The sequence below is a fragment of the Nilaparvata lugens genome, chromosome 6 (genome assembly GCF_014356525.2).
Source record: "Nilaparvata lugens isolate BPH chromosome 6, ASM1435652v1, whole genome shotgun sequence".
In the NCBI taxonomy this organism is placed as follows: domain Eukaryota; kingdom Metazoa; phylum Arthropoda; class Insecta; order Hemiptera; family Delphacidae; genus Nilaparvata; species Nilaparvata lugens.
The window spans coordinates 46326007-46343705 of NC_052509.1; the positions used below are offsets into that span (position 1 = coordinate 46326007).

Consider the following 17699-nt stretch of genomic DNA (forward strand, 5'->3'; position numbering starts at 1 on the left):
GCCTTCGTAAATGGAATCTAAAATGTCCATAGATTCCAGAGGTATAATATAGATTACTTTTATTGAATATTGGTGATGAGGACAGGGATGTTGGAAATAAATGTTCGAATTTAAGGAAAACTTGTCTTGGAGGATAAATTATATGAAAGTATATTCAATAACGAACTATGAAAAACTAAAACTCTATAGATCCGAATAACATAACTGTACTGTAATACAGTTATTCTTCGGCTATAACACCTCCATTTTTCCTCTCCACTACACACTTTCCAATCCTGGGACTTTACTATGATAGTAATCTTATCTAAAATAAGCAACTGAAAATGAAAATGAACGAGGCTGTTATTTCACTAGTAGTTTCTCAAACTCAAACTGCTATCGTTACTTTTGCATGTAGCCTACACGTTCTGCTTTTTATTCTCTTCCTAACTCTCTAACGGTAATTTCATTCACTCTTTCGTTATCCAACTCGATTTCACTCTCCACCCTCATCATTCTTCCTTTTCTCTATTTGTGTTTCTCTATTTTTCTTCCTCGTCTGCTGATCACCGGCAATCCTTTCCCGCAAACTTTCCAGAAGAGAATCACATTGCGACACAAATGGTATTTTATTTATATTCGGCGCGCGGCGTCAATGTCAGCAAGACATTGCGCTTTGTCGATTCGATATATCGATGCTGAAAAGTTTATTTCGGGAGAGCATCTCGATTTGGAAAACGAACCCGATTGTGACTTCTAGGCGAAGAATATCACGTAGCCTATATACTCAGCCGCTGCAGTAGGCCTATGGCCACCAGACTACAAAACTGCTGCGAAAAGGAAAAACGAGATCTGGATTGTCACTTGCTGCCAAGGAATGAGAGAAGCTCCCCCCTCCCGCCCGGCGACACCCCCTCACCACCGTTTCGAGATCTATTCCGAGCTTATCTGGCTCAGACTGTGCTGATGGCAACGGGAAGCAATATAAAGTTGAAACCGGAATTCGGAGAGTTTTCCTTTGAACAGAAGTTGATTCCAGAAGGAAGAAGACAGAAGCATCCCTCTTCCTCCTCAACCGTCTTTCCCCTCACTCACACACATGCAGTTTGGAAACTTGGTGAGTGGAATTGGCACAGCCCCTCCAATCTCTGTCCAATTCTGCTCTTTGATCCTGCAATGAGGCCTCAGGCACTCCTCTAATGCCAGCCAGTTGACAACCCAACTGCTCTCCCTCAATAAACATCAAATTGAGCATAGACTTCGACTATACAGATAAACAACTCAATGCAGAACCTACAAAGGTGTCTGAGATCACCGTTCAACTCTCAGCATCTACAATTCAATGCGTTAGCATAAAACGTATACTATCAAAACTTTCAACATTTAGAATTCAATGGCACTGGCAGTAAAAGTTATTCCTTGCCTAGGATCAGCATAAAGACTCTCAACATTGAGAATTCAATTCGTCTGGATTACTTTGGTGATTCCGAGGTTGAAGGTTAACATTTCTGAGTTCCTAAGCGCTTCAAATTAGCATTCGCATCAAATTCAACCTGCATCAAATTCCTTTATGTCTCTGAATAAAACTTTACTTCTACTCGGAATGTTATACACCAACTAGATTCACCATGACCTTGCGTTCATAATCTTTCTTTAACTTAGTGAATCTTCTTTATTAGATTAGACTTATACTATATTATATTATACTATTAATATATTATAATTGTAATTTTTGTTGTGTCAAGAGGGCTATTATGGGAAGTATTTCTATCCTGGTGCCCTCATATTGTAATGTAAATAAATAAATAAAGTAGACACGTTGGGTCAGAATATGTATTTAATTTAGCAATTAAATTGATTGTTTTGATTTTCTTCGTTTGATTTGAAAAAATAAGGGAATTTAAGGCAGCATTCATTTAGAAGATGAAAAAATACTTTAAAAGTAATCAGGAGTTAGGCCTTAGCCATATTTGATTTTGAGGAAAACTTATCCAGCTGGAAACGAATAACTTAACAACCAATATGACGTTACAAGTACTTATAATAGCTAGCAAACGAATCTGTTCTCAGTTAAATTCGTTCTTAGAAATCTTTCAAAATGCAGCGTCAAGTTTAAACTCATCTATTAAAGGTTAGTAAATATGTAGACCTATCGGAGATTGAAACAATTCAATGTTAGGATAATTTGGGACGATCATACTTCCAATGAGTTATTATTTCTAGTACTGATTTGGAATATTCTTGGTATTTGAGTTATGATGGTAGAAACCACTTTGAGAAAATAATAGCTTTTGTGGTCATAATATTATGGTTGTTGAATACGAGTACTTCTCGAATAAATATTCAAATGGGAATATTCGATGGGAAACACTCATTTTGGCAACGCTGGGAACTGCTGTAGCAGTCGTAAAAAAAATTTCTATTACCACGATAAGAGCGGGCGTTTCTACGAATTGAAAATCACTTCCGAATGTATTTCGGTTGGAAGTCGATTTCGAATTGCGCCTCATAATCGCTTTTTGAGAATTTAAAAGAGTACTCGAATCAATAGAGAAACGACCTTCATAAAATTTCTCGTAGCCGTTTGATTTTTTCCCTCCAGAGAGGGTCGGCTGGAAAATTGCGAGAAATGAATTGATGAGGAATGAGTGGAGAGAGATGTGACATTTTCCGTTCTTTTCATCTATCGCTATTCCAGCTCTCCCTACTTTCCTCTCTTTCTCATTTTCCCCCAGGGTAGTGGCCAAAAGCAAATCGTAGTAGCTTTCTCTGTCTGCCCTCTTTCCCTTTCAAGTTACAAATTAACCGGGCGTGATTTTTTACTGCCCGTTGTTCCTGTGTTCGTTCGTTTCCCCGATTCAAAGACCTCTCTTCTCGTAAAATCGAGTGCTGCTCTACCCCCTTCCCCTTTTTTGCCACGATGAAAAGCCTTTCTGCCGGATGCAATTTATGTACAGTTCAGAAGAGATTTGTAAAAAACTATTCGGAGCTATGAACCCAGCTCATTCACCTGCCACAAGCTGGAGGCTACAGGAGCGAACTTATCAGGCTTGTAATTATCAAGTAGAATTTAAAGATATTGATTAGAAGCTTTTAAAGCTCCGCAATTTCTATCTCTCAATTTATAGGTCACTCTTGAACATCCATCTTCTTTTCCAATTCGCCTGTTGAGTGAGTATTTTATTGTAAATTTTAATTCAGTGTTTGTCACAGAATTTATAATATAAAAATATTATAGGTTAGAATCATAGGAATACTATGATTTGAAGAATTCAATAAAATTGAATAATTGAAAATAATTAGGAGTTATATGTTTAAAGGATTAACCATAAAAACTAACCTATTACATAATATTAATGGTCCATTAAATCCATTAAGTCTCCAAGAAACCGGCCCTAAACCACCTCTGCTTCAAGGTATAATCTGACTCATCAGATCATACTCACTGAATAGACTGAATCTTAATTCCTAGAATACACAATGAATTACTGCAATTTGTTTGCTATTTATTTGTATGTGAAAATAAAACTCGAGCTTGAATGGTACAATCACTGCATCCAAGTTTAATATTGCCGGTGATGAGTGTACCTCGACCAATTTGACAATGGAACAAGGGAGAGGATTGGAGATCGCAGACTAACCCCAGACTAGGGTGCTGTCCAACGCTCCAAGCAACACAGCTAACCGCAGGATGACTTCAATCTGCTCGGGTGCGGAAGGTGAGCACAAGTTGCTAATGACGGCGACTGCAATGATAGTGGTCAAGGCCTCACTAGAATGCACCTCACCCTTGTAGTGAGGCCTCACTAGAATGCATCCCACCCCTATAGTGAGGCCTCCGGTCACATGCAATCAACCGGGCGGTCAGCGGCCGAGACCGAGTCACAGAAAGGCCGTTTCGCCGCCAAATTGGATCGCGCAAGTCAAAGGACCCCTAAGTGACGTCATCACTGGAAAGCGCTTTTCCCTCCGCTAAATTATTATCGCTGCGCGACCACGCCGTGCAAATGAGAATCTTGACCGCGTAATTAGTTTGTGGACGAATTGCTCTTCAAAACCGACGATAAACGTGGAGGCACCGTTGTTATTGTACTCGTTATTGTAATGGCGATGGAGTCGGATTTGCACTGATTGTTCACTAATGATGGAAGGTTGGAATGAGTGTAATAATTGAAATTTGATAACTGAAGTTGAATAACATTTCAACATTGACATGGAATAAACGTCCACGGAAATACCATCTCCATACAACTATTTACTTCAAGCTGATATCAATTAATAACTCAGAACGAGAACTGTGTATGTTCTTGATAAAATCAATGTATTTTCAATTCAAATCTGTAGAAATTCTTCACCCAGTAACCAGAGCCATATCTCATCTGTAATATTTAAGATACGCTTAAGGGGATGATTTCGGTTCCTCGGTTGAATTGGTGGCTGCTTTAGGCCAGCTTCATCACTCTGAGAGTGATTTGATAAAAAATATATTATATTCTTGGTGGTTCAGAGACATCAAGAAGTAGGTACATTCATCTCCCAACATCATCCCTTACATCACTCAAAAGCCTTGAAGCTCATTTCGATTTTCCATTTACTAAGGCTATATGCATCATACAAATTACAGACTATCATTACATTTATGGAAATGCATTACAATAATTGAAAAATACTAATGCATGATCCATTATCAGCGAACAAATTAAACAATAATTGTTCAAATCAACTCAATTGCCCACAAAATTGCTTAAAATTATCATCTGATCTCAAAATTCGTTGGCATATCTGTCAAAGAACAATATCGAATAAAAATTTCTCGAATAAATGACTATATTTATTTATTTTTTTGGCTAATTTATGTAAATATGCGAACTTTATTTAACAGTCAACAAGTTTTCCAACAACGTCACTGATATACAGTCGTGAAGAATACAACAGTAATCTTATTTGATGACTTTATAACGTTCTAGGTATAATGGACAGCACAGAAATTCATGTTCAATAATCTTGCAGTATACACATCATTCTGGAGATATTTCAAGCATTTCTTAATAACACGCTTCTTACGGCTTTTTCGCGAAGCATGCTCCTTCTGGATGAAGAGATGAATGTTATCGAAGAAGATGAATAGGTCTTGACAAAAGGCAACGGATTACTCTTTCCAATAGCGTTACAAATTCCTAACTTTTAATTAGTTCTGGAGACGGAGCCAGAATGTTTCCAAATTCTATTTATCAGCATTTTGTAGCTCAGCTACTTTTACTTCTCCATCACCTCTTTCAATCCCTTTCCCTTCTTTCCACATTCCTCTTTCTCCTTCTCTTTTCAGCACTTTCATTCTCACACTCATCTCCGTACACCGTCTGAGAATTAAGATTAAAACGTGGCATGCCCGATCTGAATTGAATTATTAAGCAGGGTAGACGCCTGCCTTCGAGCAGGCATTGGTCCTTATCTTGTCTGCAGATTGCTTGCCTCTCCTGCCTCCGCTACGTATTATCACAGGTAGCTTTTCTCCATCTCACAATGCTTTTTCATATTTAATGCAAGCACACATTTTTGATGAAGGGTCTGTAGAGTGATCTTGGAATTTGCTCTGCAGTTTAAATATTTCCAAACGATCAACACTGTGTGAGTTTTGAAGTAGACAAACGTGCAAGCAGCAGGTTCTATCAGAATTCAAACCCAAATACAGTTCCGAGTCCCAAAATTACTTCAACTGTAGCTACATCTGCGAGGAAGTTTGATCGACGTGTTCACTATTCATTGAATAAAATACAGTAATATAGAAAAAAGCTGTGGAATGGAGAAATTCAATTTCAAGTTTTCATCGAGAATTTTAGGTTGAAAATGATTGTCGTGTTTTGGAAGATGCTAATCTACATCAAGAGGGGTCTATTGGTCAAACCCTCAGGAATGGCCGGCCTACTGGAATGTCCAAAATGAAAATGAAGAGATAACAGTACGATGATTATTTGAATTATTCTGGATATGTTTGACCTCTCAATGTACAAAACTAATATTCAATACATCAGGTATCCATGATGAATCGAGTTCAAGTTGTAAAATACTGAGTAAATCTGGGCTGTGAAATACAATGAAATACTCTTGAAACAAAACGCGCTTTAACAATTTAATTGACCGAGCGAAGTGAGGTCTAAGATTCAAGTCGACGGTTTGGCATTTCTCATGTTTAAATGTTTATATGTTTGTATGTCTATATGTTTTTATGTTGCGCATTTACGGCGAAACGCGGTAGATTTTCATGAAATTTGACAGGTATGTTCCTTTTTAATTGCGCGTCGACGTATATACAAGGTTTTTGGAAATTCTGCATTTCAAGGATAATATAAAAGGAAAAAGGAGCCTCCTTCATACCCCAATATTACCGTAAAAATCAGACTATAGAATTATTCATCATAAATCAGCTGTCTAGTGGACTATAATACTACCCGTTCAAAAACATCGAACATCTTGAAAATTTATCTTTCCATCAACGTTAGTAGACAGTTGACTATAATACTACCCGTTCAAAAACATCGAACATCTTGAAAATTGTATCTTTCCATCAACGTTGTAGACAGTTGCAGCCAGACCTGATAACAGCGCTCAAACTCACATTCCGGGACGACACGTCACGGTACGATAGGACAGAAAGCTCTATATTAATTTATTTTTTGGCTAATTTATGTAAATATGCGAACTTTATTTAACAGTCAACAAGTTTTCCAACAACGTCACTGATATACAGTCGTGAAGAATACAACAGTAATCTTATTTGATGACTTTATAACGTTCTAGGTATAATGGACAGCACAGAAATTCATGTTCAATAATCTTGCAGTATACACATCATTCTGGAGATATTTCAAGCATTTCTTAATAACACGCTTCTTACGGCTTTTTCGCGAAGCATGCTCCTTCTGGATGAAGAGATGAATGTTATCGAAGAAGATGAATAGGTCTTGACAAAAGGCAACGGATTACTCTTTCCAATAGCGTTACAAATTCCTAACTTTTAATTAGTTCTGGAGACGGAGCCAGAATGTTTCCAAATTCTATTTATCAGCATTTTGTAGCTCAGCTACTTTTACTTCTCCATCACCTCTTTCAATCCCTTTCCCTTCTTTCCACATTCCTCTTTCTCCTTCTCTTTTCAGCACTTTCATTCTCACACTCATCTCCGTACACCGTCTGAGAATTAAGATTAAAACGTGGCATGCCCGATCTGAATTGAATTATTAAGCAGGGTAGACGCCTGCCTTCGAGCAGGCATTGGTCCTTATCTTGTCTGCAGATTGCTTGCCTCTCCTGCCTCCGCTACGTATTATCACAGGTAGCTTTTCTCCATCTCACAATGCTTTTTCATATTTAATGCAAGCACACATTTTTGATGAAGGGTCTGTAGAGTGATCTTGGAATTTGCTCTGCAGTTTAAATATTTCCAAACGATCAACACTGTGTGAGTTTTGAAGTAGACAAACGTGCAAGCAGCAGGTTCTATCAGAATTCAAACCCAAATACAGTTCCGAGTCCCAAAATTACTTCAACTGTAGCTACATCTGCGAGGAAGTTTGATCGACGTGTTCACTATTCATTGAATAAAATACAGTAATATAGAAAAAAGCTGTGGAATGGAGAAATTCAATTTCAAGTTTTCATCGAGAATTTTAGGTTGAAAATGATTGTCGTGTTTTGGAAGATGCTAATCTACATCAAGAGGGGTCTATTGGTCAAACCCTCAGGAATGGCCGGCCTACTGGAATGTCCAAAATGAAAATGAAGAGATAACAGTACGATGATTATTTGAATTATTCTGGATATGTTTGACCTCTCAATGTACAAAACTAATATTCAATACATCAGGTATCCATGATGAATCGAGTTCAAGTTGTAAAATACTGAGTAAATCTGGGCTGTGAAATACAATGAAATACTCTTGAAACAAAACGCGCTTTAACAATTTAATTGACCGAGCGAAGTGAGGTCTAAGATTCAAGTCGACGGTTTGGCATTTCTCATGTTTAAATGTTTATATGTTTGTATGTCTATATGTTTTTATGTTGCGCATTTACGGCGAAACGCGGTAGATTTTCATGAAATTTGACAGGTATGTTCCTTTTAATTGCGCGTCGACGTATATACAAGGTTTTTGGAAATTCTGCATTTCAAGGATAATATAAAAGGAAAAAGGAGCCTCCTTCATACCCCAATATTACCGTAAAAATCAGACTATAGAATTATTCATCATAAATCAGCTGTCTAGTGGACTATAATACTACCCGTTCAAAAACATCGAACATCTTGAAAATTTATCTTTCCATCAACGTTAGTAGACAGTTGACTATAATACTACCCGTTCAAAAACATCGAACATCTTGAAAATTGTATCTTTCCATCAACGTTGTAGACAGTTGCAGCCAGACCTGATAACAGCGCTCAAACTCACATTCCGGGACGACACGTCACGGTACGATAGGACAGAAAGCTCTATATTTATTTAGGATTTTTTCTAGACATTTTAAATTAATAAATTATTTATCAATGTTTGAAAAAACATAACAACAGGTCAATGTAGCTTACTGAGCGCGAGGTCTACTGTTCACAGAACTACTAGTATACTTGAATAAGTATAAGAGTATTCAATTGAATACTTGTATTATGGTGCACTAAAGGGTGCACCCTCCACCTTGGATTGAAAAATCCAAACCATTCTGTCAGTAGTTATTCTAAAAACTGCTGACCATTTTTGGGACCCACCCCCCAAGATTTTATTCTTAGCCCCCCCCCCCTTCAAGCCACCAGTGGGCATCCCTGATTTAATATCAATTATAAATTAGTAATTCCCACCTGATTGATACATCTACGGTATTAACAAATTAAATGTATTGGATAAGGTATTCAAATCATTAAAAACACTAACTTTTTGAGAATGACATAATGAAGAGTTAATGACAAAAGTTTGAGAGTGTCAAAATAAGATTCTTTCATACTTTTGGACAACATTCTGCCCTTTCCTACGTCACATTTTTGAATTATTGTATTCACTAATTAATATATTTTCCGTCTTATAAAATTAACACAAATCCCTTCTCTTATTGTTAGGAAATATCCCACGTGTGTTTGCTAAACTTGAACAGAGTTTAAATATTACGTCAATGTCAATGCAAGTCAAGCAACACATTCAACGTTCAATCACACAAACACAAGAGTAATGCAAACACAGCTCAGGTCTTTCAAGCTTCACGTCAAGTGCTTGGTAAGATAAACACTCGTGATAACGCAAATTAATTACTCAGTACAAGTATATTGGCAATTGCAGTGTTTGCGCTTGCGCGGTTCTCTCGGGAGTGTGCTGTTTTTAGTGGATTGGAAAAGGCGGCTCAGACGCCGCGTGCTTTTTCAATAGCTGAGACGAGCCGCTGTTTTCGGTTCAGATTCAGTTTAACGCGGGAAGCGATTGAATACGCATGGTCTTGAAAGTAGTTCCTTTGCTTCTTTCAGTACGAGCGTGATAAGTCGTTAGTGATAACAAGTAGTGCTGTGACAGTGATATAAAATACATCAGATTATGTGATAGCTCAGGAATTTTGTACCATACGATTCTCATTTACTTTTTGGTAATGACAAATAAAATGGAATACGAAGGAAGGTGAGTTGGGAGTATCAACAATGAAAAACATGAATTTTAATGGAATAAAGTCTGATTGAATGAACTGCGTTTGCCACTAACCCTCTTCTCTTTAACCACAATTAATAGTAGTTTTCGACTAACTCATGAGTTTCATGATAATTAATTAATTATACAACCCTACTTTTGAGAAGGTATTATGTTTTAGAGTAGAACTTGGGATGACTGATATCAAAACAGAAATTCTTCAAAAACTCTTATTTCTTTTGTGAAGTGAAATACACAGAAGAAACTAGCGAATTGTGGAAACTTCTGTTACTTATTTTTTGAGAAATAATATTTTAGGAAATGTTTTTGTTACAATTAGTTACTAAGTTGCTCATGTTAGGCTGGCCAGTAACGGTAGGACATGCATGATACATGGCATACATTGTATTGTTGTTGTTGTGTCATCACAGTGAAAGCTTCTAGCAAAATTTTTGTGGTTCGTTTTTTGTATCTCAAATTTTTTTGTTGTTTATTTTTTCTTCGCTGTTCTCTTTTAGGTAGAATTATTTTTCTATCAATATATAATTTTTAATTCTCCAGTGGTTTATTTATTGTTATTGATTGTTTATTTTATGTTAGAAGCCTCTCGCTGATGATCAAACATACATTATGATCGTGTGTGTTCATGAAACGTGCATGTACATGCATGTCCTACCGTTAGTGGCCAGCCTTAGATTACAATCAAAATCCAGATTGTAATTTGAGATTAATTTATTCATTAAAAAAATATTTAAATATGAGTGAGTAATAGGAATGTTTGATTCACATTCCAATAAATTATACTGTTAATAAGAGCTTGTCATCATGTTCTGTCTATTGTAGGCAACAGGACTGCAAGACATTACAGAAAGGTGATAGCATTTCAATAATGGGCAAAAATAATAGGGCAATCTTAAATTGAATATTTTTTATTTACGTTAATCGTTGACATTCTCTTGATAAGCGTTTATCGAAACAATCATTTAAAGAATAGTTCGTTTGATGATTGACTCACTCAATCATTGAACATGAATCATAACATATTCTGACTTATTGAGCTTATTAATTCAGTTTCAAGTTTGGTAATTGTAATTAATGTCATTATCATTGTCTTTGTAATTGTAATTGTCAGTCAATTGTCAATCATATCGGTGTGTACGAAAGAAGCAATTGGGGACTTATAACATTTTGAGAACTGAAAAGGTGTTTTGAACTCTGGCGCTTGAGTTTTTTTTCTTTTCAAGATGTCATTAATTTGATAAATCTAGATGATTCAATCTAGTGAGGACTACGGAATATGCAGTGAATAAAAAATATGTATTAATTGGGTTAGATTTTAAAACACATTTTAAAAAGATAATAAATGTCTTTTATCATCAATAGGACCTACAACCTCAATAATCACTGAAATAATGATTAATCTGGAATTTCGAATTCTATGTATCAATATGAGATTAATATGATGCATATTTCTGAAATTAGAGTAGCCTGAGTGTTTGATGTCATTTCATTTATCATTTCGAGAAAAATAATAAGAACGTTATAGCTCCAAAATTGGACCACACAGTGTCTTGACTTATAAACACGTCAATGAATGCCATGAATGATAATTTTTTCATTTTATCATTCAGTTTCCAGCTATATCCAACTTAACCCAATAAAATAAAAAATAGGGTGAATCGATCAAATATATTACGAGAGAAGCATTGGAATTAGTTATTCACAGTTTGACTTCAATTCACTCGACTTGAAGACAGAATACAAACTACAAGAAAAAATTGAATAAGATGTAACGTTTTAATAACAGTCGATCAAAGTGAATGTAGGACACAAAATGTGCGTCACCATCCACTTCACTAACATACACAAACAAATTAAAAATTGATTTCAGTCAACCATAAACAAATAATTAACGAACTATGAATAATCGATGGCTGTGACACTCCCTTCCCCCCTCCCCAAACAATCAATATTCCGTTCGCATTCATATCAGACTCGTTGATTGTAATTCACACCCAATTAATTGAAAAACGTCAACAAACAGCTGTATTTGGGGGCGCTGGCGTTTGGTAGCCTTCAACGATGTCACCCCTCAATTTTGAACGAGATTTGGTTGTGCCTCAGTTCACTGACACTCCACTAATCCCCGCGTTATCACACTTCAACGACGCCATTCATTTTTTATTACTTTTTTCAGGCACCACTCGCGCCTATCATGGCAACCTGATAAGACTCTGTCTGCTCCCTGCTTATCACTTTCGGTGCAATGACTCTGTTTATCTGGCTCTTTCTATTCACGCTCCAATTATGCTCCAACGAAACACGATCTTTGATTTTGTTATTAAGTTTGGAATTTATTCCAAGTAGTTTGATATCTACTACCTGTTCACCTGTCAAAACAAGTTTATATCATCCCAGTTATTAATTCTCTGTTATCAGATCCAGTGATAAAATGCTTTTTGTGTTCAATATAAGTGGATTGCTTGAGGAGCTAAAATAAGATTTGGGTTTGTTTTGTGAATATTACTTTTAGTTTTAGCTATTAATGTTTGTCACTTTGAAAAATACTCTTCCAAGACTCAGCAGAATAGTTTCTAATAATCAAGTGTGTTTTATCTGTTACATTATTGGAAACCAAACAATTCAATGAGCATTAAAATCATGATCAAACCATTTAATAAGTTCCAGAAATACTTCAATAAGTTCATGAATATCACCTTGGTAGGATATATCAAATCGTATTTGAGACCTCAATTTTATTGTTCATCATATAAATTGAGTTTTTTTTAATAATTAGAAAAATCAAACTACTTGTTCACTTCAGCTTTATTTTTATTGTAAACTCAAGAAAATCTTATTTGAGGAGTGACTGGTTAGAGTACATAGAATACCATAGCAGGATAGAGTACCTAGTACCTATTCTTTACTATAAAGAGTATTAATACTATAGAACTATGGAGTGATAAGACTTTGTAATAGTATAGTTCTAGTTTGCTGGAGTGTTGGCTTCACCTCAAAGTTGTGGCTGGAACTGGAGATTTGCCAGAAATGAACATCAATACCGACATGCCGGGAGCACGTGATTGTGTTAAGATTGCAGAAATAGAGAAAGAAAAATAGAAAAAGCTTTCAAAGTTCGTGGGAAAAATGTCTGGCGGTGAGGAACGTTGCAGAAGCTAGGCCCAAAGAGTGAAAGAGGAGATAAAGTATCAATCGCAACTTGCTTAGCTTCGACAGGATTGAGAGAGACGTCGAACTGAAAGAGAAAAGAGTATGAAAAGAGTGAGATGGAAAACAAGGAGCAGGTGGCAAAGGTCAAAAGCAAAAGCACTTCTTCTTTACAAGCAGACGTTAATCCTTTCATCAAGGGATGCAGGTTTTGTAGAACGGCACAAAAACCATGTGCAGAGCATCCCTCCGCCCTTCGTCACTCCTAGTTCTCCAGTTGTTGATTACCCCACTTTTTCAACTTAGCAGCTAAGAGAGCGAGTTGTAAACGATACCTTTCCAGAAGAAATTCATTCATTCTCTCAATGTGAATATATGGACTAGAGCAATCTCGTTCAACAAATTTCAGTTCAAGTCAAATCACGCCAAGAAATCGAAGATAGAAGCTGAATGCATTTTATTATCACTCTGGCTTAGGTGCTATTATTTTCTCATCACTCTGGCTCCTCTATCAATTAGGCTATTATATTTATTATTTCAATGATAGCTCCATACTTCTGAAGTACACAAATCATAGAATCTGTTTTCTGATATCTGATGTGATATTACGTACAATATTTATTTATTCATCAGACTTGTTCATTTGTTAATAGATAAACTCGTCAAAATCGAAGACCTAGATTTGGTTGCATTAAAAGTATCATACTTGAAGGTTCCAGCTAGTATCATAAATGCTTTCCAGTTACTGCATTTTCCAATAGAAGATTGGAGTTGTACTGAAATCCATGAATTCAGATTCAGTGTACATGAATAAACTTTACAGATTTCGTCTCATCTAGCTAGTAGTAAATTTTCGAAAGATTTCAACACATAAATTAAATTATAGATGCAATTTCTTCTGGGACGGATTCCGAGTGGATACGGAAGAAGAAACTATTCGTTATCTGGCTAAGCCAGCTCTAAATGAGAAGAATCGGGAGTTGTTGGCATTCAAGGGCTCTAAATCCTAGGATCAGCAGCATTCATTCAAGTTAGACCGGAGCTGCGCTGTGCTGTGCAACTCATGAACTTCAGCAAGTAATTTGCGAAGAGCGAAATAAGTGTGCAACTGAATTTACAGCAGCAGTTCGAAAAGAGTTGTTCCAAAGAGATAGGCTGCAGAGATGAACGGCTCAATTCCAATACAGTCGTCGGCTCCCGAGAGGAATAGACCTCACGTCTGATGAATGCTCAAACAGCTGGAACTGATCCAAAATAGTCTCCATGTAAACTATCCAGAACTCATTCTAAATTCTCCAGAGTAAATAAATAATGTAGGTGATGGCGCAATGAAGAGATAAAGAGGAAAAAAGAGATGTGAAAGAGGAATGGCTTCTTATAGATTAGATACTGCATTAAAAACGTGGATAGAAGGCCTGTATTGAAACTGAGATAACTGGCTAATGTACATAAAAGCAGAGCACACAAGGCCATGTCAGTACACGGGAGAAATACGCGCTTCATCGCTGAAAAGAAAACTGATACTACAGTAATTTTGAAAAGGCTTTCAACTAAATGAGTCCGTATTCTGAAAACAAAGCTTTAATGTTTTAAACAATAATTACGATTTGGTTTCTCTCTTGAATGGAGATGGATCAAAAATGGTCCAGCAAAGAACATTGGAATAGAAGGTGAAACTAGAAAAAGTATCTTTATTTAATAGGTTACCGTGGTTTCGGCTCAGCGTTTTAAAGATGTTATGGGAATAGAAGCTAAGTACAGTATTTTGAATAAATACATTGCTCAGTGAATTATTTTCAAGCAATTCATTGCAATAGCAATAATATTAGTCGGAAGAAAACTATTGCCTGGTAATAGAATGTCAAGTAATCATTGAAAAACCTATAATAACCTGAAGAAAATAGAAATAGCTTTTATTGGAGAAGATTACATGATGATAAAATTCTTCATTATAATATAAATTTCATAATAAATTCTTCTTCGCCGTACTCAACTCATTATCCTATTTGTGAGAAATATCTATAGCCATCAATAAATACGCCATTAATAATAAAATAGCTCTGCTCATTATCTGTTTAAACTGTGAATAGTTTTGCTTATACTTTGAAAAGCTCTACTTATACATTGAATAGCTCTACATTACTTTAAATAGCTCTGTTTATACTGTGATACTCGATTGTGAAAGTATTAAGAATTGAGAGCTTTTCAGTTTCAACTAAAGATAGAAAATGAGAGTATCATCCTCATTACTTCATTATCTTGAATCACATTCCATTGATTAATCATCAACCTACATTCATAATTATTATTGTGAAACTTTATACGAATTCTGTTAGTAACGTATCAATGATTTACCAAACTTCAATGCAATCGGTAATAAAAAATGATACAATATTTTTACAAATAGACTTCCAGTCAATTATTATTCGAGAACAAACAAACTATATAGCAGTGCATTGTCTGGAAATTATTGATGAAATTAATTTGGCCAGCATCGCATATTGTTGTTTGCATGCTTCTCAAGCGGACAGTGACAGTGCTGGTGTTTGGTGTATGTTTGTGGAACGTGTGCATGAAGCAAGATTTTGGCTCCCCTGGTCGGGCGATATAAATTAAATGGATATGACAAACAGCAGCTGCTGATATTCAAGGGTGGAGCTTGGTCCGAGTTCGAGCTCCCAGCAACTATATGGAACATGTCTGCACCACATCTTATGTCTCGCTAGGACCAGGGCGAAAGGATAAGGAGGGTGAGAATTATGGAAGAGTTGAAGAGAAAAACTGCAGAGAGCAATGACATAGGAGAGAAGAGAAGAGAATATGGTGTTCATAGTAAAACTGGGACAGACGGTCCATTAGTGCGATATTTTACTTTCATAGAACCATTTGTCGAAAATAAATTTCGTGAAGGTCATAATTTTCCTCTAAAGTAAGCTTCAATGCGCGAAGAGTGTTTGTGATGACATAGTTTCTCGCATGGTTGGTATCATAGACTAGTTTCAACTTCTCAAAGTTCAGTCCTTCTTGGTCTAAATTAATGAAGAGTATTTATTGGATTATGATGAAATTCCAGCTTTAATTTCAAAAACTGTTGAAAACAAACTGAAATTTTTATGAGAATTCCTACTGATCCAAGTTGAAAGAATCTGACTCAATGATAAATAACGAAATACTAGCGTTGAAACGAATAAAATTAACTACTGTATAATTCCCATAAATCAAGTGATATCAAACTTGTCTGACGTTTTGAGACCATAAGGAAGAATCAATAATGACACATGATTCAAAACTGTTTAGAATAATAAGTGATAAGCGAATTAGATGGTGTAGCAAAAACTATATATACGGAACTATAGTGTAGTCTACTGTTGTATTGTGAGTTTTGAGAAATGAATATAATTTTTAATAATTATGAGACACTGTGTAAGTAAATACATTGAATTGTAGTGACTAAAACAAAAAAATCAATTAAAATAATGACTTACTAAAACAAAATGCTAATTGACTTTAGTAAAACATACATTTTGTGACTGATTATTTTGTAACTGGAAAATTAACGAGCGTAAAATACTGCAGATAATTTTGAATCAACAACATTGACCACATCTACGTTCACGTAAACATAGTTTTTCAACAAATCTTTAAAAAAATAACAAAGATACTGAATTGATGAGTTAATACCAGTTTCTTTTTCATGTCGTCTCTATTTTTATTGTGACAGTGGTAGCATGAGCTAGGCTTATACTAATTCCAGTAAGCTATAACGGCTCAATCTTCCCTATCGGTTCTGAATTGATACAGATTAAAGCATACGTGAGCACAGAATGGGGCGCTTTCACAAGACCCACCAATCCATGACAATAAATGGCAAGGGAAAATAGGGGTAGAGTGTGAGAGAATAATTGGGAAACATGAATAGCATTGGGTGAAGTCCTGGACGCATTTATTTACCATCAACCTCTGCTAAATACGTACTGCATGTACATATAAGCCGCATTAACAATAATAATGTGTGTGTGAATATTTTCAAAAGCAACTCATTCTCCAAAAAGGGGAGTAGCTGATAGATTTTCTCAATGAGATATTAAAATAATGCTAAAACTGCTGCTGTATTTGAATTAAATCGAAATGAATCAGAAATAAAGCACCATGTATGCCTGAGTTGGTAGGAAGGAGAAGGAAACAATCAATTTAGTTTCAATCAAACAGCTTCTTTCACATAAACAAAAATAGCTCTCTTCATACCCGATCGTATGTTCAATAAAGACATGGTTTTTAATATTTCCTGTAATATTGTGTATTCTCAGTGTTGAGGATTTGTGGAGATTGAGGGTTGAGGGTGTCACTAATCCTCAACAAACATTCGCAAATATTTGAGAAGAAGATCACATCTAGAAAGCCTAGCCTACATCTTATGGTAGGCCCTACACTCGAAAGTGAGAAGTGAACGTAGACTACGGTGGTATCACAGGAGTAAGATGCATCAGTTTACAATAATTCAAATTATTTACAATAATTCCTTTCTAATTTCCTCATATTGGCAAGCGATCTATACGCAGTTCTTATCTTCTAGATATCTTTATTATTTCAAGGGAATGAAATAATAAATGAGCTGTCAAACTTAATTACTATTCATTTACACATATTTTTATAATTACTATAATTATATATTTATAATTATTCATTCATTTATTTATAATTACTTTCCACAATCACAATATCAAACTAATAATTGGGATAGAATCAACAGGATAAACCCAAAACTGTTTCTCTCCCTAATTTTGTTAAAAATAGTCCACATGAGGTTATGGAAAAAACTTTTAAATAGATATTGAAGGTACTAGGATGTGGAGATAAGAAACATTGTGAAAATTTTGAAAAATGAAGAAATTGACTC

At 35.7% G+C, this 17699-nt stretch overlaps 2 protein-coding genes across 2 annotated transcripts in view; one reads left to right on the forward strand and one right to left on the reverse strand.

The window, feature by feature from the left end:
• The window catches only part of LOC111048490 (E3 ubiquitin-protein ligase MYCBP2), a 287490-nt gene that overhangs the window by 163534 nt on the left and 106257 nt on the right, over nucleotides 1-17699 (reverse strand).
• Nucleotides 9367-17699, forward strand: part of LOC111048495 — a 49454-nt gene continuing 41121 nt past the window's right edge. The window contains exon 1 of the mRNA XM_039430923.1: nucleotides 9367-9628. The gene's annotated coding sequence lies outside the window, so the exon portion shown is untranslated. The remainder of the gene's footprint in view (nucleotides 9629-17699) is intronic.